Source organism: Schistocerca gregaria, chromosome 7 (genome assembly GCF_023897955.1).
Source record: "Schistocerca gregaria isolate iqSchGreg1 chromosome 7, iqSchGreg1.2, whole genome shotgun sequence".
In the NCBI taxonomy this organism is placed as follows: domain Eukaryota; kingdom Metazoa; phylum Arthropoda; class Insecta; order Orthoptera; family Acrididae; genus Schistocerca; species Schistocerca gregaria.
This window is the reverse complement of record NC_064926.1, coordinates 96,879,146-96,903,861: the sequence shown is the minus strand read 5'-3', so window position 1 is coordinate 96,903,861 and position 24,716 is coordinate 96,879,146. Positions and strand designations below refer to the sequence as shown.

General features: G+C 54.3%; 1 protein-coding gene across 1 annotated transcript in view; it reads left to right on the top strand.

Annotated features, from left to right (window-relative positions):
- The window catches only part of LOC126282031 (leucine-rich repeat-containing protein 40-like), a 522,443-nt gene that overhangs the window by 396,897 nt on the left and 100,830 nt on the right, over positions 1-24,716 (top strand). The window lies entirely within an intron of this gene.

The window sequence follows — 24,716 nt, the reverse complement described above, 5'->3', positions numbered from 1 at the left end:
AGATAATCCCTCCGTTTGATTCTGTAGCTTATCCAGTTGTGGGCTGGTAGACTCCAAAGGCTCTTTCACCGGTTCACATCGCTTAGCAGCACGACCGAGACCAACGCCCTCTCACTAGACGCAGTACACACTCGCTTAGCGCACCTACGCCTCCGGCAACAGGCACTCTGATCACGTGACAGAAAGAGGCGGGGACTTCCTAGATAATCCCTCCGTTTGATCTGTAGTTTATCCACTTGTGGGCTGGTAGACTCCAAAGGCTCTTTCAGCGGTTCACATCGCTTAGCAGCACGGACGAGACCATCGCCCTCTCACTAGACGCACTACACACTCGCCGAGCGCACCCACGCCTTCGGCCACAGGCACTCTCATCACGTGACAGAAAGAGGCGTGGACTTCCTAGATAATCCCTCCGTTTGATTCTGTAACTTATCCAGTTGTGGGCTGGTAGACTCCAAAGGCTCTTTCACCGGTTCACATCGCTTAGCAGCACGACCGAGACCAACGCCCTCTCACTAGACGCAGTACACACTCGCCGAGCGCACCCACGCCACCGGCCACAGGCACTCACATCACGTAACAGAAAGAGGCGGGGACTTCCTAGATAATCTCTCCGTTTGATTCTGTAGCTTATCCAGTTGTGGAATGGTAGACTCCGAAGGCTCATTCACCTGTTCACATCGCTTAGCTGCACGGACGAGACCATCGCCCTCTCACTAGACGCAGTACACCCTCGCCGAGCGAACCCACGCTTCCGGCCACAGGCACTCTGATCACGTGACAAAAGAGGCGGGGACTTCCTAGATAATCCCTCCGTTTGATTATGTAGCTTATCCAGTTGTGGAATGGTAGACCCCGAAGGCTCTTTCACCGGTTCACATCGCTTAGCTGCACGGACGAGACCATCGCCCTCTCACTAGACGCAGTACACAGTCGCCGAGCGCACCCATGCCTTCGGCCACAGGCACTCTGATCACGTGACAGAAAGAGGCGGGGACTTCCTAGAAAATCCCTCCGTTTGATTCTGTAACTTATCCAGTTGTGGGCTGGTAGACTCCAAAGGCTCTTTCACCGGTTCACATCGCTTAGCAGCACGGACGAGACCATCCCCCTCTCACTAGACTCAGTACACGCTTGCCGAGCGCATCCACGCCTCCGGCCACAGGCACTCTGATCACGTGACAGAAAGAGGCGGGGACTTCCTAGATAATCCCTCCGTTTGATTCTGTAGCTTATCCAGTTGTGGGCGGGTAGACTCCAAAGGCTCTTTCACCGGTTCACATCGCTTAGCAGCACGACCGAGACCAACGCCCTCTCACTAGACGCAGTACACACTCGCTTAGCGCACCTACGCCTCCGGCAACAGGCACTCTGATCACGTGACAGAAAGACGCGCGGACTTCCTAGATAATCCCTCCGTTTGATTCTGTAGCTTATCCAGTTGTGGGCTGGTAGACTCCAAAGGCTCTTTCACCGGTTCACATCGCTTAGCAGCACGGACGAGACCATCGCCCTCTCACTAGACGCAGTACACACTCGCCGAGCGCACCCACGCCTCAGGCCACAGGCACTCTGATCACGTAACAGAAAGAGGCGGGGACTTCCTAGATAATCCCTCCGTTTGATTCTGAAGCTTATCGAGTTGTTGGCTGGTAGACTCCAAAGGCTTTTTCACCGATTCACATTGCTTAGCAGCACGGAAGAGACCATCGCTATATCACTAGACGCAGTACACACTCGCCGAGCGCACCCACGAAACCGGCCACAGGCACTCACATCACGTAACAGAAAGAGGCGGGGACTTCCTAGATAATCACTCCGTTTGATTCTGTAGCTTTTCCAGTTGTGGACTGGTAGACTCCGAAGGCTCTTTCACCGGTTCACATCGCTTAGCAGCACGACAGAGACCAACGCCCTCTCACTAGACGCAGTACACACTCGCTTAGCGCACCTACGCCTCCGCCAACAGGCACTCTGATCACGTGACAGAAAGAGGCGGGGACTTCCTAGATAATCCCTCCGTTTGATTCTGTAGCTTATCCAGTTGTGGGCCGTTGACTCCAAAGGCTCTTTCACCGGTTCACATCGCTTAGCACCACGGACGAGACCATCGCCCTCTCACTAGACGCAGTACACACTCGCCGAGTGCACCCACGCCTCAGGCCACAGGCACTCTCATCACGTAACAGAAAGAGGCGGGGACTTCCTAGATAATTCCTCCGTTTGATTCTGTAGCTTATCCAGTTGTGGAATGGTAGACTCCAAAGGCTCTTTCACCGGTTCACATCGCTTAGCAGCACGGACGAGACCATCGCCCTCTCACTAGACGCAGTACACGCTTGCCGAGCGCACCCACGCCTCCGGCCACAGGCACTCTGATCACGTGACAGAAAGAGGCGGGGACTTCCTAGATAATCCCTCCGTTTGATTCTGAAGCTTATCCAGTTGTTGGCTGGTAGACTCCAAAGGCTCTTTCACCGGTTCACATTGCTTAGCAGCACGGACGAGACCATCGCCCGCTCACTAGACGCAGTACACACTCGCCGAGCGCACCCACGCCACCGGCCACAGGCACTCAGATAACGTAACAGAAAGAGGCGGGGACTTCCTAGATAATACCTCCGTTTGATTCTGTAGCTTATCCAGTTGTGGAATGGTAGACTCCGAATTCTCCTTCACCTGTTCACATCGCTTAGCTGCACGGACGAGACCATCGCCCTCTCACTAGACGCAGTACACCCTCGCCGAGCGCAACCACGCTTCCGGCCACAGGCACTCTGATCACGTGACAGAAAGAGGCGGGGGCTTCCTAGATAATCCCTCCGTTTGATTCTGTAGCATTTCCACTTGTGGACTGGTAGACTCCGAAGGCTCTTTCACCGGTTCACATCGCTTAGCAGCACAACAGATACCAACGCCCTCTCACTAGACGCAGTACACACTCGCCGAGCGCACCCACGCCTTCGGCCACAGGCACTCTCATCACGTGACAGAAAGAGGCGGGGACTTCCTAGATAATCCCTCCGTTTGATTCTGTAACTTATCCAGTTGTGGACTGGTAGACTCCAAAGGCTCTTTCACCAGTTCACATCGCTTAGCAGCACGGACGAGACCATCGCCCTCTCACTAGACTCAGTACACGCTTGCCGAGCGCACAAACGCCTCCGGCCACAGGCACTCTGATCACGTGACAGAAAGAGGCGGGGACTTCCTAGATAATCCCTCCGTTTGATTCTGTAGCTTATCCAGTTGTGGGCTGGTAGACTCCAAAGGCTCTTTCACCGGTTCACATCGCTTAGCAGCACGACCGAGACCAACGCCCTCTCACTAGACGCAGTACACACTCGCTTAGCGCACCTACGCCTCCGGCAACAGGCACTCTGATCACGTGACAGAAAGAGGCGGGGACTTCCTAGATAATCCCTCCGTTTGATCTGTAGCTTATCCAGTTGTGGGCTGGTAGACTCCAAAGGCTCTTTCACCGGTTCACATCGCTTAGCAGCACGGACGAGACCATCGCCCTCTCACTAGACGCAGTACACACTCGCCGAGCGCACCCACGCCTTCGGCCACAGGCACTCTCATCACGTGACAGAAAGAGGCGTGTACTTCCTAGATAATCCCTCCGTTTGATTCTGTAACTTATCCAGTTGTGGGCTGGTAGACTCCAAAGGCTCTTTCACCGGTTCACATCGCTTAGCAGCACGGACGAGACCATCGCCCTCTCACTAGACTCAGTACACGCTTGCCGAGCGCACCCACGCCTCCGGCCACAGGCACTCTGATCACGTGACAGAAAGAGGCGGGGACTTCCTAGATAATCCCTCCGTTTGATTCTGTAGCTTATCCAGTTGTGGGCTGGTAGACTCCAAAGGCTCTTTCACCGGTTCACATCGCTTAGCAGCACGACCGAGACCAACGCCCTCTCACTAGACGCAGTACACACTCGCCGAGCGCACCCACGCCACCGGCCACAGGCACTCACATCACATAACAGAAAGAGGCGGGGACTTCCTAGATAATCTCTCCGTTTGATTCTGTAGCTTATCCAGTTGTGGAATGGTAGACTCCGAAGGCTCATTCACCTGTTCACATCGCTTAGCTGCACGGACGAGACCATCGCCCTCTCACTAGACGCAGTACACCCTCGCCGAGCGAACCCACGCTTCCGGCCACAGGCACTCTGATCACGTGGCAAAAGAGGCGGGGACTTCCTAGATAATCCCTCCGTTTGATTATGTAGCTTATCCAGTTGTGGGCTGGTAGACTCCAAAGGCTCTTTAACCAGTTCACATCGTTTAGCCGCACGGACGAGACCATCGCCCTCTCACTAGACGCAGTACACACTCGCCGAGCGCACCCACGATTCCGGCCACAGGCACTCTGATCACGTAACAGAAAGAGGCGGGGACTTCCTAGATAATCCCGCCGTTTGATTCTGTAGCTTATGCAGTTGTGGAATGGTAGACCCCGAAGGCTCTTTCACCGGTTCACATCGCTTAGCTGCACGGACGAGACCATCGCCCTCTCACTAGACGCAGTACACACTCGCCGAGCGCACCCACGCCTTCGGCCACAGGCACTCTGATCACGTGACAGAAAGAGGCGGGGACTTCCTAGATAATCCCTCCGTTTGATTCTGTAACTTATCCAGTTGTGGGCTGGTAGACTCCAAAGGCTCTTTCACCGGTTCACATCGCTTAGCAGCACGGACGAGACCATCACCCTCTCACTAGACTCAGTACACGCTTGCCAAGCGCACCCACGCCTCCGGCCACAGGCACTCTGATCACGTGACAGAAAGAGGCGGGGACTTCCTAGATAATCCCTCCGTTTGATTCTGTAGCTTATCCAGTTGTGGGCTGGTAGACTCCAAAGGCTCTTTCACCGGTTCACATCGCTTAGCAGCACGACTGAGACCAACGCCCTCTCACTAGACGCAGTACACACTCGCTTAGAGCACCTACGCCTCCGGCAACAAGCACTCTGATCACGTGACAGAAAGACGCGGGGACTTCCTAGATAATCCCTCCGTTTGATTCTGTAGCTTATCCAGTTGTGGGCTGGTAGACTCCAAAGGCTCTTTCACCGGTTCACATCGCTTAGCAGCACGGACGAGACCATCGCCCTCTCACTAGACGCAGTACACACTCGCCGAGCGCACCCACGCCTCATGCCACAGGCACTCTGATCACGTAACAGAAAGAGGCGGGGACTTCCTAGATAATCCCTCCGTTTGATTCTGAAGCTTATCCAGTTGTTGGCTGGTAGACTCCAAAGGCTCTTTCACCGATTCACATTGCTTAGCAGCACGGAAGAGACCATCGCCCTATCACTACACGCAGTACACACTCGCCGAGCGCACCCACGAAACCGGCCACAGGCACTCACATCACGTAACAGAAAGAGGCGGGGACTTCCTAGATAATCTCTCCGTTTGATTCTGTAGCTTATCCAGTTGTGGAATGGTAGATTCCGAAGGCTCTTTCACCTGTTCACATCGCTTAGCTGCACGGACGAGACCATCGCCCTCTCACTAGACGCAGTACTCCCTCGCCGAGCGAACCCACGCTTCCGGCCACAGGCACTGATCACGTGACAGAAAGAGGCGGGGACTTCCTAGATAATCACTCCGTTTGATTCTGTAGCTTTTCCAGTTGTGGACTGGTAGACTCCGAAGGCTCTTTCAACGGTTCACATCGCTTAGCAGCACGACAGATACCAACGCCCTCTCACTAGACGTAGTACACACTCGCTGAGCGCACCTACGCCTCCGGCATCAGGCACTCAGATCACGTGACACAAAGAGGCAGGGACTTCCTAGATAATCCCTCCGTTTGATTCTGAAGCTTAGCCAGTTGTTGACTGGTAGACTCCAAAGGCTCTTTCACCGGTTCACATCGCTTAGCACCACGGAAGAGACCATCGCCCTCTCACTAGACTCAGTACACGCTTGCCGAGCGCACCCACGCCTCCGGCCACAGGCACTCTGATCACGTAACAGAATGAGGCGGGGACTTCCTAGATAATCCCGCCGTTTGATTCTGTAGCTTATCCAGTTGTGTGCTGGTAGACTCCAAAGGCTCTTTCACCGGTTCACATCGCTTAGCAGCACGGACGAGACCATCGCTCTCTCACTAGACGCAGTACACACTCGCCGAGCGCACCCACGCCTTCGGCCACAAACACTCTGATCACGTGACAGAAAGAGGCGGGGACTTCCTAGATAATCCCTCCATTTGACTCTGTAGCTTATCCAGTTGTGGAATGGTAGACTCCGAAGGCTCTTTCACCGGTTCACATCGCTTAGCAGCACAGACGAGACCATCGCCCTCTCACTAGACGCAGCACACGCTCGCCGAGCGCACCCACGCCTCCGGCCACATTCACTCTGATCACGTGACAGAAAGAGGCGGGGTCTTCCTAGATAATCCCTCCGTTTGATAATGTAGCTTATCCGGTTGTGGGCTGGTAGACTCCAAAGGCTCTTTCACCGGTTCACATCGCTCAGCTGCACGGACAAGACCATCGCCCTGTCACTAGACGCAGTACACACTCACCGAGCGCACCAACGCCTCCGGCCACAGGACTCTGATCACGTGACAAAAGAGGCGGGGACTTCCTAGTTAATCCCTCCGTTTGATTCTGTAGCTTATCGAGTTGTGGGATGGTAGACTCCAAAGGCTCTTTAACCGGTTCACATCGCTTAGCTGCACGGACGAGACCATCGCCATCTCACTAGACGCAGTACACACTCGCCGAGCGCACCAACGCCTACGGCCACAGGCACTCTGATCACGTGACAGAAGAGGCGGGGCTTCCTAGATAATCCCTCCGTTTGATTCTGTAGCTTATCCAGTTGTTGGCTGGTAGACTCCAAAGGCTCTTTCACCGGTTCACATCGCTTAGCTGCACGACCGAGCCCAACGCCCTCTCACTAGACGCAGTACACACTCGCTGAGCGCACCTACGCCTCTGGCAAAGGGCACTCTGATCACGTGACAGAAGAAGACGGCGACTTCCTAGATAATCCCTCCGTTTGATTCTGAAGCTTATCCAGCTGTTCGATGGTAGACTCCACAGGCTCTTTCACCAGTTCACTTCGCTTAGCAGCACGGACGAGACCATCGCCCTCTCACTAGACGTAGTACACACTCGCCGAGCGCACCCACGCTTCCGGTCACAGGCACTCTGATCACGTGACAGAAAGAGGCGGGGGACTTCCTAGATATTCCCTCCGTTTGATTCTGTAGTTTATACAGTTGTGGACTGGTAGACTCCGAAGGCTCTTTCACCGGTTCACATCGCTTAGCAGCACCACTGAGACCAACGCCCTCTCACTAGACGCAGTACACACTCGCTGAGCGCACCTACGCCTATGGCAACAGGCACTCTGATCACGTGACAGAAAGAGGTGGGGACTTCCTAGATAATCCCTCCGTTTGATTCTGAAGCTTAGCCAGTTGTTGGCTGGTAGACTCCAAAGGCTCTTTCACCAGTTAACATCGCTTAGCACCATGGACGAGACCATCGCCCTCTCACTAGACGCAGTACACACTCGCCGAGCGCACCCAAGATTCCGGCCACAGGCACTCTTATCACGTACAGAAAGAGGCCGGGACTTCCTAGATAATCCCGCCCTTTGATTCTGTAGTTTATCCAGTTGTGGAATGGTAGACTCCGAAGGCTCTTTCACCGGTTCACATCGCTTAGCTGCACGGACGAGACCATCGCCCTCTCACTAGACGCAGTACACACTCGCCGAGCGCACCCACGCCTTCGGCCACAGGCACTCTGATCACGTAACAGAAAGAGGCGGGGACCTCCTAGATAATCCCTCCGTTTGATTCTGTAGCTTATCCAGTTGTGGGCTGGTAGACTCCAAAGGCTCTTTCACCGATTCACATCGCTTAGCAGCACGGACGAGACCATCGCCCTCTCACTAGACGCAGTAAACACTCGCCGAGCGCACCCTCGCCTCAGGCCACAGGCACTCTGATCACGTAACAGAAACTGGCGGGGACTTCCTAGATAATCCCTCCGTTTGACTCAGAAGCTTATCCAGTTGTTGGCTGGTAGACTCCAAAGGCTCTTTCACCGATTCACATTGCTTAGCAGCACGGACGAGACCATCGCCCTCTCACTAGACGCAGTACACACTCGCCGAGCGCATCCACGAAACCGGCCACAGGCACTTACATCACGTAACAGAAAGAGGCGGGGACTTCCTAGATAATCTCTCCGCTTGATTCTGTAGCTTATCCAGTTGTGGAATGGTAGACTCCGAAGGCTCTTTCACCTGTTCACATCGCTTAGCTGCACGGACGAGACCATCGCCTTCTCACTAGACGCAGTACACCCTCACCGAGCGAACCCACGCTTCCTGCCACAGGCACTCTGATCACGTGACAGAAAGAGGCGGGGACTTCCTAGATAATCACTCCGTTTGATTCTGTAGCTTTTCCAGTTTTGGCCTGGTAGACTCCGAAGGCTCTTTCAACGGTTCACATCGCTTAGCAGCACGACAGATACCAACGCCCTCTCATTAGACGCAGTACACACTCGCTGAGCGCACCTACGCCTCCGGCATCAGGCACTCTGATCACGTGACACAAAGAGGCGGGGACTTCCTAGATAATCCCTCCGTTTGATTCTGAAGCTTAGCCACTTGTTGGCTGGTAGACTCCAAAGGCTCTTTCACCAGTTCACTTCGCTTAGCAGCACGGACGAGACCATCGCCCTCTCACTAGACGTAGTACACACTCGCCGAGCGCACCCACGCTTCCGGCCACAGGCACTCTGATCACGTGACAGAAAGAGGCGGGGGACTTCCTGGATAATCCCTCCGTTTGATTCTGTAGTTTATACAGTTGTGGACTGGTAGACTCCGAAGGCTCTTTCACCGGTTCACATCGCTTAGCTGCACGGACGAGACCATCGCCCTCTCACTAGACGCAGTACACCCTCGCCGAGCGCACCCACGCTTCCGGCCACAGGCACTCTAATCACGTGACAGAAAGAGGCGGGGGACTTCCTAGATAATCCCTCCGTTTGATTCTGTAGTTTATACAGTTGTGGACTGGTAGACTCCGAAGGCTCTTTCACCGGTTCACATCGTTTAGCAGCACGACCGAGACCAACGCCCTCTCACTAGACGCAGTACACACTCGCTGAGCGCACCTACGCCTATGGCAACAGGCACTCTGATCACGTGACAGAAAGAGGTGGGGACTTCCTAGATAATCCCTCCGTTTGATTCTGAAGCATAGCCAGTTGTTGGCTGGTAGACTCCAAAGGCTCTTTCACCGGTTAACATCGCTTAGCACCACGGACGAGACCATCGCCCTCTCACTAGACGCAGTACACACTCGCCGAGCGCACCCACGCCACCGGCCACAGGCACTCAGATCACGTAACAGAAAGAGGCGATGACTTCCTAGCTAATCCCTCCGTTTGATTCTGTATCTTATCCAGTTGTGGATTGGTAGACTCCGAAGGCTCTTTCACCGGTTCACATCGCTTACCTGCACGGACGAAACCATCGCCCTCTCACTAGATGCAGTACACACTCGCTGAACGCACCTTCGCCTCCGGCAACAGGCACTCTGATCACGTGACAGAAAGAGGCGGGGGCTTCCTAGATAATCCCTCCGTTTGATTCTGTAGCTTATCCAGTTGTGGGCTGGTAGAATCCAAAGGCTCTTTCACCGGTTCACATCGCTTAGCAGCACGACCGAGCTCAACGCCCTCTCACTAGACGCAGTACACACTCGCTGAGTGCACTTACGCCTCCGGCAAAGGGCACTCTGATCACGTGACAGAAAGAGACGGCGACTTCCTAGATAATCCCTCCGTTTGATTCTATAGTTTATCCAGTTTTGGGCTGGTAGACTCCAAAGGCTCTTTCACCAGTTCACATCGCTTAGCTGCACGGACGAGACCATCGCCCTCTCACTAGACGCAGTACACACTCGCCGAGCGCACCAACGCCTACGGCCACAGGCACTCTGATCACGTGACAAAAGAGGCAGGGACTTCCTAGATAATCCCTCCGTTTGATTCTGTAGCTTATCCAGTTGTGGGCTGGTAGACTTCAAAGGCTCTTTAACCGGTTCACGTCGTTTAGCCGCACGGACGAGACCATCGCCCTCTCACTAGACGCAGTACACACTCGCCGATCGCACCCACGCCTCCGGCCACAGGCACTCTGATCATGTAACAGAAAGAGGCGGGGACTTCCTAGATAATCCCTCCGTTTGATTCTGTAGCTTATCCAGTTGTGGAATGGTAGACTCCGAAGGCTCTTCACCGGTTCACATCGCTTAGCTGGACGGACGAGACCATCGACATCTCACTAGACGCAGTACACACTCGCCGAGCGCACCAACGCCTCCGGCAACAGGCACTTTGATCACGTGACAGAAAGAGGCTGGGACTTCCTAGATAATCCGTCCGTTTGATTCTGTAGCTTATCCAGTTGTGGGCTGGTAGACTCCAAAGGCTCTTTCACCAGTTCACATCGTTGAGCCGCACGGACGTGACCATCGCCCTCTCACTAGACGCAGTACACACTCGCCGAGCGCACCAACGCCTCCGGCCAAAGGCACTCTGATCACGTAACAGAAAGAGGCGGGGACTTGCTAGACAATCCCTCTGTTTGATTCTGTAGCTTATCCAGTTGTGGAATGGTAGACTCCGAAGGCTCTTTCACCGGTTCACAACGCTTAGCAGCACGGACGAGACCATCGCCCTCTCACTAGATGCAGTACACACTCGCCGAGCGCACCAACGCCTCCGGCCACAGGCACTCTGATCACGTGACAAAAGAGGCGGGGACTTCCTAGATAATCCCTAAGTTTGATTCTGTAGCTTATCCAGTTGTGGGCTGGTAGACTCCAAAGGCTCTTTCACCGGTTCACATCGGTTAGCCGCACGGACGAGACCATCGCCCTCTCACTAGACGCAGTACACACTTGCCGAGCGCACCCACGCATCCGGTTACAGGCACTCTGATCACGTGACAGAAAGAAGCGGGGACTTCCCAGATAATCCCTCCGTTTGATTCTGTAGTTTATTCAGTTGTGGGCTGGTAGACTCCAAAGGCTCTTTCACCGGTTCACATGGTTTAGCCGCACGGACGAGACCATCGCCCTCTCACTAGACGCAGTACACACTCGCCAAGCGCACCAACGCCTCCAGCCACAGGCACTCTGATCACGTGACAAAAGAGGCGGGGACTTCCTAGATAATCCCTCCGTTTGATTCTGTAGCTTATCCAGTTGTGGGCTGGTAGACTCCAAAGGCTCTTTCACCGTTTCACATCGCTTAGCTGCACGGACGAGACCATCGCCCTCTCACTAGACGCAGTACACACTCGCCGAGCGCACGAACGCCTCCGGCCACAGGCACTTTGATCACGTGACAAAAGAGGCGGGGACTTCCTAGTTAATCCCTCCGTTTGATTCTGTAGCTTATCCAGTTGTGGGCTGGTAGACTCCAAAGGCTCTTTCACCGGTTCACATCGCTTAGCTGCATGGACGAGACCATCGCCCTCTCACTAGACGCAGTACACGCTCGCCGAGCGCACCAACGCCTCCGGCCACAGCACTCTGATCACGTGACAAGAGAGGCGGGGACTTCCTAGATAATCCCTCCGTTTGATTCTATAGCTTATCCAGTTTTGGGCTGGTAGACTCCAAAGGCTCTTTCACCAGTTCACATCGCTTAGCTGCACGGACGAGACCATCGCCCTCTCACTAGACGCAGTACACACTCGCCGAGCGCACCAACGCCTACGGCCACAGGCACTCTGATAACGTGACAAAAGAGGCGGGGACTTCCTAGATAATCCCTCCGTTTGATTCTGTAGTTTATCCAGTTGTGGGCTGGTAGACTCCAAAGGCTCTTTAACCGGTTCACATCGTTTATCCGCACGGACAAGACCATCGCCCTCTCACTAGACGCAGTACACACTCGCCGATCGCACCCACGCCTCCGGCCACAGGCACTCTGATCATGTAACAGAAAGAGGCGGGGACTTCCTAGATAATCCCTCCGTTTGATTCTGTAGCTTATCCAGTTGTGGAATGGTAGACTCCGAAGGCTCTTTCACCTGTTCACATCGCTTAGCTGCACGGACGAGACCATCGCCTTCTCACTAGACGCAGTACACCCTCACCGAGCGAACCCACGCTTCCGGCCACAGGCACTCTGATCACGTGACAGAAAGAGGCGGGGACTTCCTAGATAATCACTCCGTTTGATTCTGTAGCTTTTCCAGTTGTGGACTGGTAGACTCCGAAGGCTCTTTCAACGGTTCACATCGCTTAGCAGCACGACAGATACCAACGCCCTCTCATTAGACGCAGTACACACTCGCTGAGCGCACCTACGCCTCCGGCATCAGGCACTCTGATCACGTGACACAAAGAGGCGGGGACTTCCTAGATAATCCCTCCGTTTGATTCTGAAGCTTAGCCACTTGTTGGCTGGTAGACTCCAAAGGCTGTTTCACCGGTTCACATCGCTTAGCACCACGGACGAGACCATCGCCCTCTCACTAGACTCAGTACACGCTTGCCGAGCGCACCCACGCCTCCGGCCACAGGCACTTTGATCACGTGACAGAAAGAGGCATGGTCTTCCTAGATAATCCCTCCGTTTGATAATGTAGCTTATCCGGTTCTGGGCTGGTGGACTCCAAAGGCTCTTTCACCGGTTCACATCGCTTAGCTGCACGGACAAGACCATCGCCCTGTCACTAGACTCAGTACACACTCGCCGAGCGCACCAACGCCTCCGGCCACAGGCACTCTGATCACGTAACAGAAAGAGGCGGGGACTTCCTAGATAATCCCTCCGTTTGATTCTGTAGCTTATAAAGTTGTGGAATTGTAGACTCCGAAGGCTCTTTCACCGGTTCACATCGCTTAGCTGCACGGACGAGACCATCGCCATCTCACTAGACGCAGTACACACTCGCCGAGCGCATCAACGCCTCCGGCCACAGGCACTCTGATCACGTGACAGAAGAGGCGGGGCTTCCTAGATAATCCCTCCGTTTGATTCTGTAGCTTATCCAGTTGTTGGCTGGTAGACTCCAAAGGCTCTTTCACCGGTTCACATCGCTTAGGAGCACGACCGAGCCCAACGCCCTCTCACTAGACGCAGTACACACTCGCTGAGCGCACCTACGCCTCTGGCAAAGGGCACTCTGATCACGTGACAGAAGAAGACGGCGACTTCCTAGATAATCCCTCCATTTGATTCTGAAGCTTATCCAGTTGTTCGATGGTAGACTCCAAAGGCTCTTTCACCAGTTCACTTCGCTTAGCAGCACGGACGAGACCATCGCCCTCTCACTAGACGTAGTACACACTCGCCGAGCGCACCCACGCTTCCGGCCACAGGCACTCTGATCACGTGACAGAAAGAGGCGGGGGACTTCCTGGATAATCCCTCCGTTTGATTCTGTAGTTTATACAGTTGTGGACTGGTAGACTCCGAAGGCTCTTTCACCGGTTCACATCGCTTAGCTGCACGGACGAGCCCATCGCCCTCTCACTAGACGCAGTACACCCTCGCCGAGCGCACCCACGCTTCCGGCCACAGGCACTCTAATCACGTGACAGAAAGAGGCGGGGGACTTCCTAGATAATCCCTCCGTTTGATTCTGTAGTTTATACAGTTGTGGACTGGTAGACTCCGAAGGCTCTTTCACCGGTTCACATCGTTTAGCAGCACGACCGAGACCAACGCCCTCTCACTAGACGCAGTACACACTCGCTGAGCGCACCTACGCCTATGGCAACAGGCACTCTGATCACGTGACAGAAAGAGGTGGGGACTTCCTAGATAATCCCTCCGTTTGATTCTGAAGCATAGCCAGTTGTTGGCAGGTAGACTCCAAAGGCTCTTTCACCGGTTAACATCGCTTAACACCACGGACGAGACCATCGCCCTCTCACTAGACGCAGTACACACTCGCCGAGCGCACCCACGCCACCGGCCACAGGCACTCAGATCACGTAACAGAAAGAGGCGATGACTTCCTAGCTAATCCCTCCGTTTGATTCTGTATCTTATCCAGTTGTGGATTGGTAGACTCCGAAGGCTCTTTCACCGGTTCACATCGCTTACCTGCACGGACGAAACCATCGTCCTCTCACTAGATGCAGTACACACTCGCTGAACGCACCTTCGCCTCCGGCAACAGGCACTCTGATCACGTGACAGAAAGAGGCGGGGGCTTCCTAGATAATCCCTCCGTTTGATTCTGTAGCTTATCCAGTTGTGGGCTGGTAGAATCCAAAGGCTCTTTCACCGGTTCACATCGCTTAGCAGCACGACCGAGCTCAACGCCCTCTCACTAGACGCAGTACACACTCGCTGAGTGCACTTACGCCTCCGGCAAAGGGCACTCTGATCACGTGACAGAAAGAGACGGCGACTTCCTAGATAATCCCTCCGTTTGATTCTATAGCTTATCCAGTTTTGGGCTGGTAGACTCCAAAGGCTCTTTCACCAGTTCACATCGCTTAGCTGCACGGACGAGACCATCGCCCTCTCACTAGACGCAGTACACACTCGCCGAGCGCACCAACGCCTACGGCCACAGGCACTCTGATCACGTGACAAAAGAGGCAGGGACTTCCTAGATAATCCCTCCGTTTGATTCTGTAGCTTATCCAGTTGTGGGCTGGTAGACTCCAAAGGCTCTTTAACCGGTTCACATCGTTTAGCCGCACGGACGAGACCATCGCCCTCTCACTAGACGCAGTACACACTCGCCGATCGCACCCACGCCTCTGGCCACAGGCACTCTGATCATGTAACAGAATGAGGCGGGGACTTCCTAGATAATCCCTCCGTTTGATTCTGTAGCTTATCCAGTTGTGGAATGGTAGACTCCGAAGGCTCTTCACCGGTTCACATCGCTTAGCTGGACGGACGAGACCATCGACATCTCACTAGACGCAGTACACACTCGCCGAGCGCACCAACGCCTCCGGCAACAGGCACTTTGATCACGTGACAGAAAGAGGCTGGGACTTCCTAGATAATCCGTCCGTTTGATTCTGTAGCTTATCCAGTTGTGGGCTGGTAGACTCCAAAGGCTCTTTCACCAGTTCACATCGTTGAGCCGCACGGACGTGACCATCGCCCTCTCACTAGACGCAGTACACACTCGCCGAGCGCACCAACGCCTCCGGCCAAAGGCACTCTGATCACGTAACAGAAAGAGGCGGGGACTTGCTAGACAATCCCTCTGTTTGATTCTGTAGCTTATCCAGTTGTGGAATGGTAGACTCCGAAGGCTCTTTCACCAGTTCACAACGCTTAGCAGCACGGACGAGACCATCGCCCTCTCACTAGATGCAGTACACACTCGCCGAGCGCACCAACGCCTCCGGCCACAGGCACTCTGATCACGTGACAAAAGAGGCGGGGACTTCCTAGATAATCCCTAAGTTTGATTCTGTAGCTTATCCAGTTGTGGGCTGGTAGACTCCAAAGGCTCTTTCACCGGTTCACATCGGTTAGCCGCACGGACGAGACCATCGCCCTCTCACTAGACGCAGTACACACTTGCCGAGCGCACCCACGCATCCGGTTACAGGCACTCTGATCACGTGACAGAAAGAAGCGGGGACTTCCTAGATAATCCCTCCGTTTGATTCTGTAGTTTATTCAGTTGTGGGCTGGTAGACTCCAAAGGCTCTTTCACCGGTTCACATGGTTTAGCCGCACGGACGAGACCATCGCCCTCTCACTAGACGCAGTACACACTCGCGAAGCGCACCAACGCCTCCAGCCACAGGCACTCTGATAACGTGACAAAAGAGGCGGGGACTTCCTAGATAATCCCTCCGTTTGATTCTGTAGTTTATCCAGTTGTGGGCTGGTAGACTCCAAAGGCTCTTTAACCGGTTCACATCGTTTATCCGCACGGACAAGACCATCGCCCTCTCACTAGACGCAGTACACACTCGCCGATCGCACCCACGCCTCCGGCCACAGGCACTCTGATCATGTAACAGAAAGAGGCGGGGACTTCCTAGATAATCCCTCCGTTTGATTCTGTAGCTTATCCAGTTGTGGAATGGTAGACTCCGAAGGCTCTTTCACCTGTTCACATCGCTTAGCTGCACAGACGAGACCATCGCCTTCTCACTAGACGCAGTACACCCTCACCGAGCGAACCCACGCTTCCGGCCACAGGCACTCTGATCACGTGACAGAAAGAGGCGGGGACTTCCTAGATAATCACTCCGTTTGATTCTGTAGCTTTTCCAGTTGTGGACTGGTAGACTCCGAAGGCTCTTTCAACGGTTCACATCGCTTAGCAGCACGACAGATACCAACGCCCTCTCATTAGACGCAGTACACACTCGCTGAGCGCACCTACGCCTCCGGCATCAGGCACTCTGATCACGTGACACAAAGAGGCGGGGTCTTCCTAGATAATCCCTCCGTTTGATTCTGAAGCTTAGCCACTTGTTGGCTGGTAGACTCCAAAGGCTGTTTCACCGGTTCACATCGCTTAGCACCACGGACGAGACCATCGCCCTCTCACTAGACTCAGTACACGCTTGCCGAGCGCACCCACGCCTCCGGCCACAGGCACTTTGATCACGTGACAGAAAGAGGCATGGTCTTCCTAGATAATCCCTCCGTTTGATAATGTAGCTTATCCGGTTCTGGGCTGGTGGACTCCAAAGGCTCTTTCACCGGTTCACATCGCTTAGCTGCACGGACAAGACCATCGCCCTGTCACTAGACTCAGTACACACTCGCCGAGCGCACCAACGCCTCCGGCCACAGGCACTCTGATCACGTAACAGAAAGAGGCGGGGACATCCTAGATAATCCCTCCGTTTGATTCTGTAGCTTATAAAGTTGTGGAATTGTAGACTCCGAAGGCTCTTTCACCGGTTCACATCGCTTAGCTGCACGGACGAGACCATCGCCATCTCACTAGACGCAGTACACACTCGCCGAGCGCATCAACGCCTCCGGCCACAGGCACTCTGATCACGTGACAGAAGAGGCGGGGCTTCCTAGATAATCCCTCCGTTTGATTCTGTAGCTTATCCAGTTGTTGGCTGGTAGACTCCAAAGGCTCTTTCACCGGTTCACATCGCTTAGGAGCACGACCGAGCCCAACGCCCTCTCACTAGACGCAGTACACACTCGCTGAGCGCACCTACGCCTCTGGCAAAGGGCACTCTGATCACGTGACAGAAGAAGACGGCGACTTCCTAGATAATCCCTCCATTTGATTCTGAAGCTTATCCAGTTGTTCGATGGTAGACTCCAAAGGCTCTTTCACCAGTTCACTTCGCTTAGCAGCACGGACGAGACCATCGCCCTCTCACTAGACGTAGTACACACTCGCCGAGCGCACCCACGCTTCCGGCCACAGGCACTCTGATCACGTGACAGAAAGAGGCGGGGGACTTCCTGGATAATCCCTCCGTTTGATTCTGTAGTTTATACAGTTGTGGACTGGTAGACTCCGAAGGCTCTTTCACCGGTTCACATCGCTTAGCTGCACGGACGAGCCCATCGCCCTCTCACTAGACGCAGTACACCCTCGCCGAGCGCACCCACGCTTCCGGCCACAGGCACTCTAATCACGTGACAGAAAGAGGCGGGGGACTTCCTAGATAATCCCTCCGTTTGATTCTGTAGTTTATACAGTTGTGGACTGGTAGACTCCGAAGGCTCTTTCACCGGTTCACATCGTTTAGCAGCACGACCGAGACCAACGCCCTCTCACTAGACGCAGTACACACTCGCTGAGCGCACCTACGCCTATGGCAACAGGCACTCTGATCACGTGACAGAAAGAGGTGGGGACTTCCTAGATAATCCCTCCGTTTGATTCTGAAGCATAGCCAGTTGTTGGCTGGTAGACTCCAAAGGCTCTTTCACCGGTTAACATCGCTTAACACCACGGACGAGACCATCGCCCTCTCACTAGACGCAGTACACACTCGCCGAGCGCACCCACGCCACCGGCCACAGGCACTCAGATCACGTAACAGAAAGAGGCGATGACTTCCTAGCTAATCCCTCCGTTTGATTCTGTATCTTATCCAGTTGTGGATTGGTAGACTCCGAAGGCTCTTTCACCGGTTCACATCGCTTACCTGCACGGACGAAACCATCGTCCTCTCACTAGATGCAGTACACACTCGCTGAACGCACCTTCGCCTCCGGCAACAGGCACTCTGATCACGTGACAGAAAGAGGCGGGGGCTTCCTAGATAATCCCTCCGTTTGATTCTGTAGCTTATCCAGTTGTGGGCTGGTAGAATCCAAAGGCTCTTTCACCGGTTCACATCGCTTAGCAGCACGACCGAGCTCAACGCCCTCTCACTAGACGCAGTACACACTCGCTGAGTGCACTTACGCCTCCGGCAAAGGGCACTCTGATCACGTGACAGAAAGAGACGGCGACTTCCTAGATAATCCCTCCGTTTGATTCTATAGCTTATCCAGTTTTGGGCTGGTAGACTCCAAAGGCTCTTTCACCAGTTCACATCGCTTAGCTGCACGGACGAGACCATCGCCCTCTCACTAGACGCAGTACACACTCGCCGAGCGCACCAACGCCTACGGCCACAGGCACTCTGATCACGTGACAAAAGAGGCAGGGACTTCCTAGATAATCCCTCCGTTTGATTCTGTAGCTTATCCAGTTGTGGGCTGGTAGACTCCAAAGGCTCTTTAACCGGTTCACATCGTTTAGCCGCACGGACGAGACCATCGCCCTCTCACTAGACGCAGTACACACTCGCCGATCGCACCCACGCCTCCGGCCACAGGCACTCTGATCATGTAACAGAATGAGGCGGGGACTTCCTAGATAATCCCTCCGTTTGATTCTGTAGCTTATCCAGTTGTGGAATGGTAGACTCCGAAGGCTCTTCACCGGTTCACATCGCTTAGCTGGACGGACGAGACCATCGACATCTCACTAGACGCAGTACACACTCGCCGAGCGCACCAACGCCTCCGGCAACAGGCACTTTGATCACGTGACAGAAAGAGGCTGGGACTTCCTAGATAATCCGTCCGTTTGATTCTGTAGCTTATCCAGTTGTGGGCTGGTAGACTCCAAAGGCTCTTTCACCAGTTCACATCGTTGAGCCGCACGGACGTGACCATCGCCCTCTCACTAGACGCAGTACACACTCGCCGAGCGCACCAACGCCTCCGGCCAAAGGCACTCTGATCACGTAACAGAAAGAGGCGGGGACTTGCTAGACAATCCCTCTGTTTGATTCTGTAGCTTATCCAGTTGTGGAATGGTAGACTCCGAAGGCTCTTTCACCAGTTCACAACGCTTAGCAGCACGGACGAGACCATCGCCCTCTCACTAGATGCAGTACACACTCGTTGAGCGCACCAACGCCTCCGGCCACAGGCACTCTGATCACGTGACAAAAGAGGCGGGGACTTCCTAGATAATCCCTAAGTTTGATTCTGTAGCTTATCCAGTTGTGGGCTGGTAGACTCCAAAGGCTCTTTCACCGGTTCACATCGGTTAGCCGCACGGACGAGACCATCGCCCTCTCACTAGACGCAGTACACACTTGCCGAGCGCACCCACGCATCCGGTTACAGGCACTCTGATCACGTGACAGAAAGAAGCGGGGACTTCCTAGATAATCCCTCCGTTTGATTCTGTAGTTTATTCAGTTGTGGGCTGGTAGACTCCAAAGGCTCTTTCACCGGTTCACATGGTTTAGCCGCATGGACGAGACCATCGCCCTCTCACTAGACGCAGTACACACTCGCCAAGCGCACCAACGCCTCCAGCCACAGGCACTCTGATCACGTGACAAAAGAGGCGGGGACTTCCTAGATAATCCCTCCGTTTGATTCTGTAGCTTATCCAGTTGTGGGCTGGTAGACTCCAAAGGCTCTTTCACCGTTTCACATCGCTTAGCTGCACGGACGAGACCATCGCCCTCTCACTAGACGCAGTACACACTCGCCGAGCGCACGAACGCCTCCGGCCACAGGCACTTTGATCACGTGACAAAAGAGGCGGGGACTTCCTAGTTAATCCCTCCGTTTGATTCTGTAGCTTATCCAGTTGTGGGCTGGTAGACTCCAAAGGCTCTTTCACCGGTTCACATCGCTTAGCTGCATGGACGAGACCATCGCCCTCTCACTAGACGCAGTACACGCTCGCCGAGCGCACCAACGCCTCCGGCCACAGCACTCTGATCACGTGACAAGAGAGGCGGGGACTTCCTAGATAATCCCTCCGTTTGATTCTATAGCTTATCCAGTTTTGGGCTGGTAGACTCCAAAGGCTCTTTCACCAGTTCACATCGCTTAGCTGCACGGACGAGACCATCGCCCTCTCACTAGACGCAGTACACACTCGCCGAGCGCACCAACGCCTACGGCCACAGGCACTCTGATAACGTGACAAAAGAGGCGGGGACTTCCTAGATAATCCCTCCGTTTGATTCTGTAGTTTATCCAGTTGTGGGCTGGTAGACTCCAAAGGCTCTTTAACCGGTTCACATCGTTTATCCGCACGGACAAGACCATCGCCCTCTCACTAGACGCAGTACACACTCGCCGATCGCACCCACGCCTCCGGCCACAGGCACTCTGATCATGTAACAGAAAGAGGCGGGGACTTCCTAGATAATCCCTCCGTTTGATTCTGTAGCTTATCCAGTTGTGGAATGGTAGACTCCGAAGGCTCTTCACCGGTTCACATCGCTTACCTGGACGCACGAGACCATCGACATCTCACTACACGCAGTACACACTCGCCGAGCGCACCAACGCCTCCGGCAACAGGCACTCTGATCACGTGACAGAACGAGGCGGTGACTTCCTAGATAATCCGTCCGTTTGATTCTGTAGCTTACCCAGTTGTGGGCTGGTAGACCACAAAGGCTCTTTCACCGGTTCACATCGTTTAGCCGCACGGACGAGACCATCGCCCTCTCACTAGACGCAGTACACACTCCCCGAGCGCACCAACGCCTCCGGCCACAGGCACTCTTATCACGTAACAGAAAGAGGCGGGGACTTCCTAGATAATCCCTCCGTTTGATTCTGTAGCTTATCCAGTTGTGGAATGGTAGACTACGAAGGCTTTTTCACCGGTTCACATCGCTTAGTAGCACGGACGAGACCATCGCCCTCTCACTAGAAGCAGTACACGCTCGCCGAGCGCAATCGCACCTTCGGCCACAGGCACTCTGATCACGTGACAAAAGAGGCGGGGACTTCCTAGATAATCCCTCCGTTTGATTCTGTAGCTTATCCAGTTGTGGGCTGGTAGACTCCAAAGGCTCTTTCACCGGTTCACATCGTTTAGCTGCTCGGACGAAACCATCGCCCTCTCACTAGACGCAGTACCCACTCGCCGAGCACACCAACGCCTCCGGCCACAGGCACTCTGATCACGTAACAGAAAGAGGTGGGGACTTCCTAGATAATCCCTCCGTTTGATTCTGTAGCTTATCCTGTTGTGGAATGGTTGACTCCGAAGGCTCTTTCACCGGTTCACATTGCTTAAGTGCACGGACGAGAGCATCGCCCTCTCACTAGACGCAGTACACGCTCGCCGAGCGCACCAACGCCTCCGGCCACAGCACTCTGATCACGTGACAAGAGAGGCGGGGACTTCCTAGATAATCCCTCCGTTTGATTCTATAGCTTATCCAGTTTTGGGCTGGTAGACTCCAAAGGCTCTTTCACCAGTTCACATCGCTTAGCTGCACGGACGAGACCATCGCCCTCTCACTAGACGCAGTACACACTCGCCGAGCGCACCAACGCCTACGGCCACAGGCACTCTGATAACGTGACAAATGAGGCGGGGACTTCCTAGATAATCCCTCCGTTTGATTCTGTAGCTTATCCAGTTGTGGGCTGGTAGACTCCAAAGGCTCTTTAACCGGTTCACATCGTTTAGCCGCACGGACGAGACCATCGCCCTCTCACTAGAAGCAGTACACGCTCGCCGAGCGAAATCGCACCTTCGGCCACAGGCACTCTGATCACGTGACAGAAAGAGGCGGGGACATCCTAGATAATACCTCCGTTTCATTCTGTAGCTTATCCGTTTGTGAGCTGGTAGACTCCAAAGGCTCTTTCACCGGTTCACATCGCTTAGCTGCACGGACGAGACCAACGCCCTCTCACTAGATGCAGTACACACTCGCCGAGCGCACCAACGCCTCCGGCCACAGGCACTCTGATCACGAGACAAAAGAGGCGGGGACTTCCTAGATAATCCCTCCGTTTGATTCTGTAGCTTATCCGGTTGTGGGCTGGTAGACTCCAAATTCTCTTTCACCGGTTCACATCGCTTAGCTGCACGGACGAGACCATCGCCCTCTCACTAGATGCAGTACACACTCGCCGAGCGCACCAACGCCTCCGGCCACAGGCACTCTGATCACGTGACAAAAGGGGCGGGGACTTCCTAGATAATCCCTCCGTTTGATTCTGTAGCTTATCCAGTTGTGGGCTGGTAGACTCCAAAGGCTCTTTCACCGGTTCACATCGCTTAGCCGCACGGCCGAGACCATCGCCCTCTCACTAGACGCAGTACACACTCGCCGAGCGCACCCACGCCTCCGGCCACAGGCACTCTGATCACGTGACACAAAGAGGCGGGGACTTCCTAGATAATCCCTCCGTTTGATTCTGTAGCTTATCCAGTTGTGGGCTGGTAGACTCCAAAGGCTCTTTCACCGGTTCACATCGTTTAGCCGCACGGACGAAACCATCGCCCTCTCACTAGACGCAGTACATACTCGCCAAGCGCACCAACGCCTCCAGCCACAGGCACTCTGATCACGTGACAAAAGAGGCGGGGACTTCCTAGATAATCCCTCCGTTTGATTCTGTAGCTTATCCAGTTGTGGGCTGGTAGACTCCAAAGGCTCTTTCACCGGTTCACATCGCTTAGCTGCACGGACGAGACCATCGCCCTCTCACTAGACGCAGTACACACTCGCCGAGCGCACGAACGCCTCCGGCCACAGGCACTTTGATCACGTGACAAAAGAGGCGGGGACTTCCTAGATAATCCCTCCGTTTGATTCTGAAGCTTATCCAGTTGTGGGCTGGTAGCCTCCATAGGCTCTTTAACCGGTTCACATCGTTTAGCTGCACGGACGAAACCATCGCCCTCTCACTAGACGCAGTACCCACTCGCCGAGCACACCAACGCCTCCGGCCACAGGCACTCTGATCACGTAACAGAAAGAGGTGGGGACTTCCTAGATAATCCCTCCGTTTGATTCTGTAGCTTATCCTGTTGTGGAATGGTTGACTCCGAAGGCTCTTTCACCGGTTCACATTGCTTAAGTGCACGGACGAGACCATCGCCATCTCACTAGACGCAGTACACACTTGCCGAGTGCACCAACGCCTCCGGCAACAGGCACTCTGATCACGTGACAAAAGAGGCTTTGACTTCCTAGATAATCCCTCCGTTTGATTCTGTAGCTTATCCAGTTGTGGGCTGGTAGACTCCAAAGGCTCTTTCACCGGTTCACATCGTTTAGCCGCACGGACGAGACCATCGCCCTCTCACTAGACGCAGTACACACTGGCCGCGCGCCCATGCCTCCGGCCACAGGCACTCTGATCACGTAACAGAAAGAGGCGGGGACTTCCTAGATAATCCCTCCGTTTGATTCTGTAGCTTATCCAGTTGTGGAATGGTACACTCCGAAGGCTCTTTCACCGGTTCACATCGCTTAGCAGCACGGACGAGACCATCGCCCTCTCACTAGAAGCAGTACACGCTCGCCGAGCGCACCAACGCCCTCGGCCAAAGGCACTCTGATCACGTGACAGAAACAGGCGGGGACTTCCTAGATAATCCCTCCGTTTGATTCTGTAGCTTATCCAGTTGTGGAATGGTAGACTCCAAAGGCTCTTTCACCGGTTCACATCGCTTAGCAGCACGGACGAGACCATCGCCCTCTCACTAGAAGCAGTACACCCTCGCCGAGCGCACTCGCGCCTCCGGCCACAGGCACTCTGATCACGTAACAAAACAGGCCGGGACATCCTAGATAATCCCTCCGTTTGATTCTGTAGCTTATCCAGTTGTGTGTTGGTAGACTCCAAAGGCTCTTTCACCGGTTCACATCGCTTAGCTGCACGGACCAGACCATCGCCCTCTCACTAGACGCAGTACACACTCGCCGAGCGCACCAACGCCTCCGACCACAGGCACTCTGATCACGTGACAAAAGAGGCGGGGACTTCCTAGATAATCCCTCCGTTTGATTCTGTAGCTTATCCAGTAGTGGGCTGGTAGACTCCAAAGGCTCTTTCACCGGGTCACATCGCTTAGCTGCACGGACGAGACCATCGCCCTCTCACTAGACGCAGTACACACTCGCCGAGCGCACCAACGCCTCCGGCCACAGGCACTCTGATCACGTGACAGAAAGAGGCAAGGACTTCCTAGATAATCCCTCCGTTTGATTCTGTAGCTTATCCGGTTGTGGGCTGGTAGACTCCAAAGGCTCTTTCACCGGTTCACATCGCTTAGCAGCACGGACGAGACCATCGCCCTCTCACTAGAAGCGGTACACACTCCCTGAGCGCACCAACGCCTCCGGCCACAGGCACTCTGATCACGTGACAAAAGAGGCGGGGACTTCCTAGATAATCCCTCCGTTTGATTCTGTAGCTTATCCAGT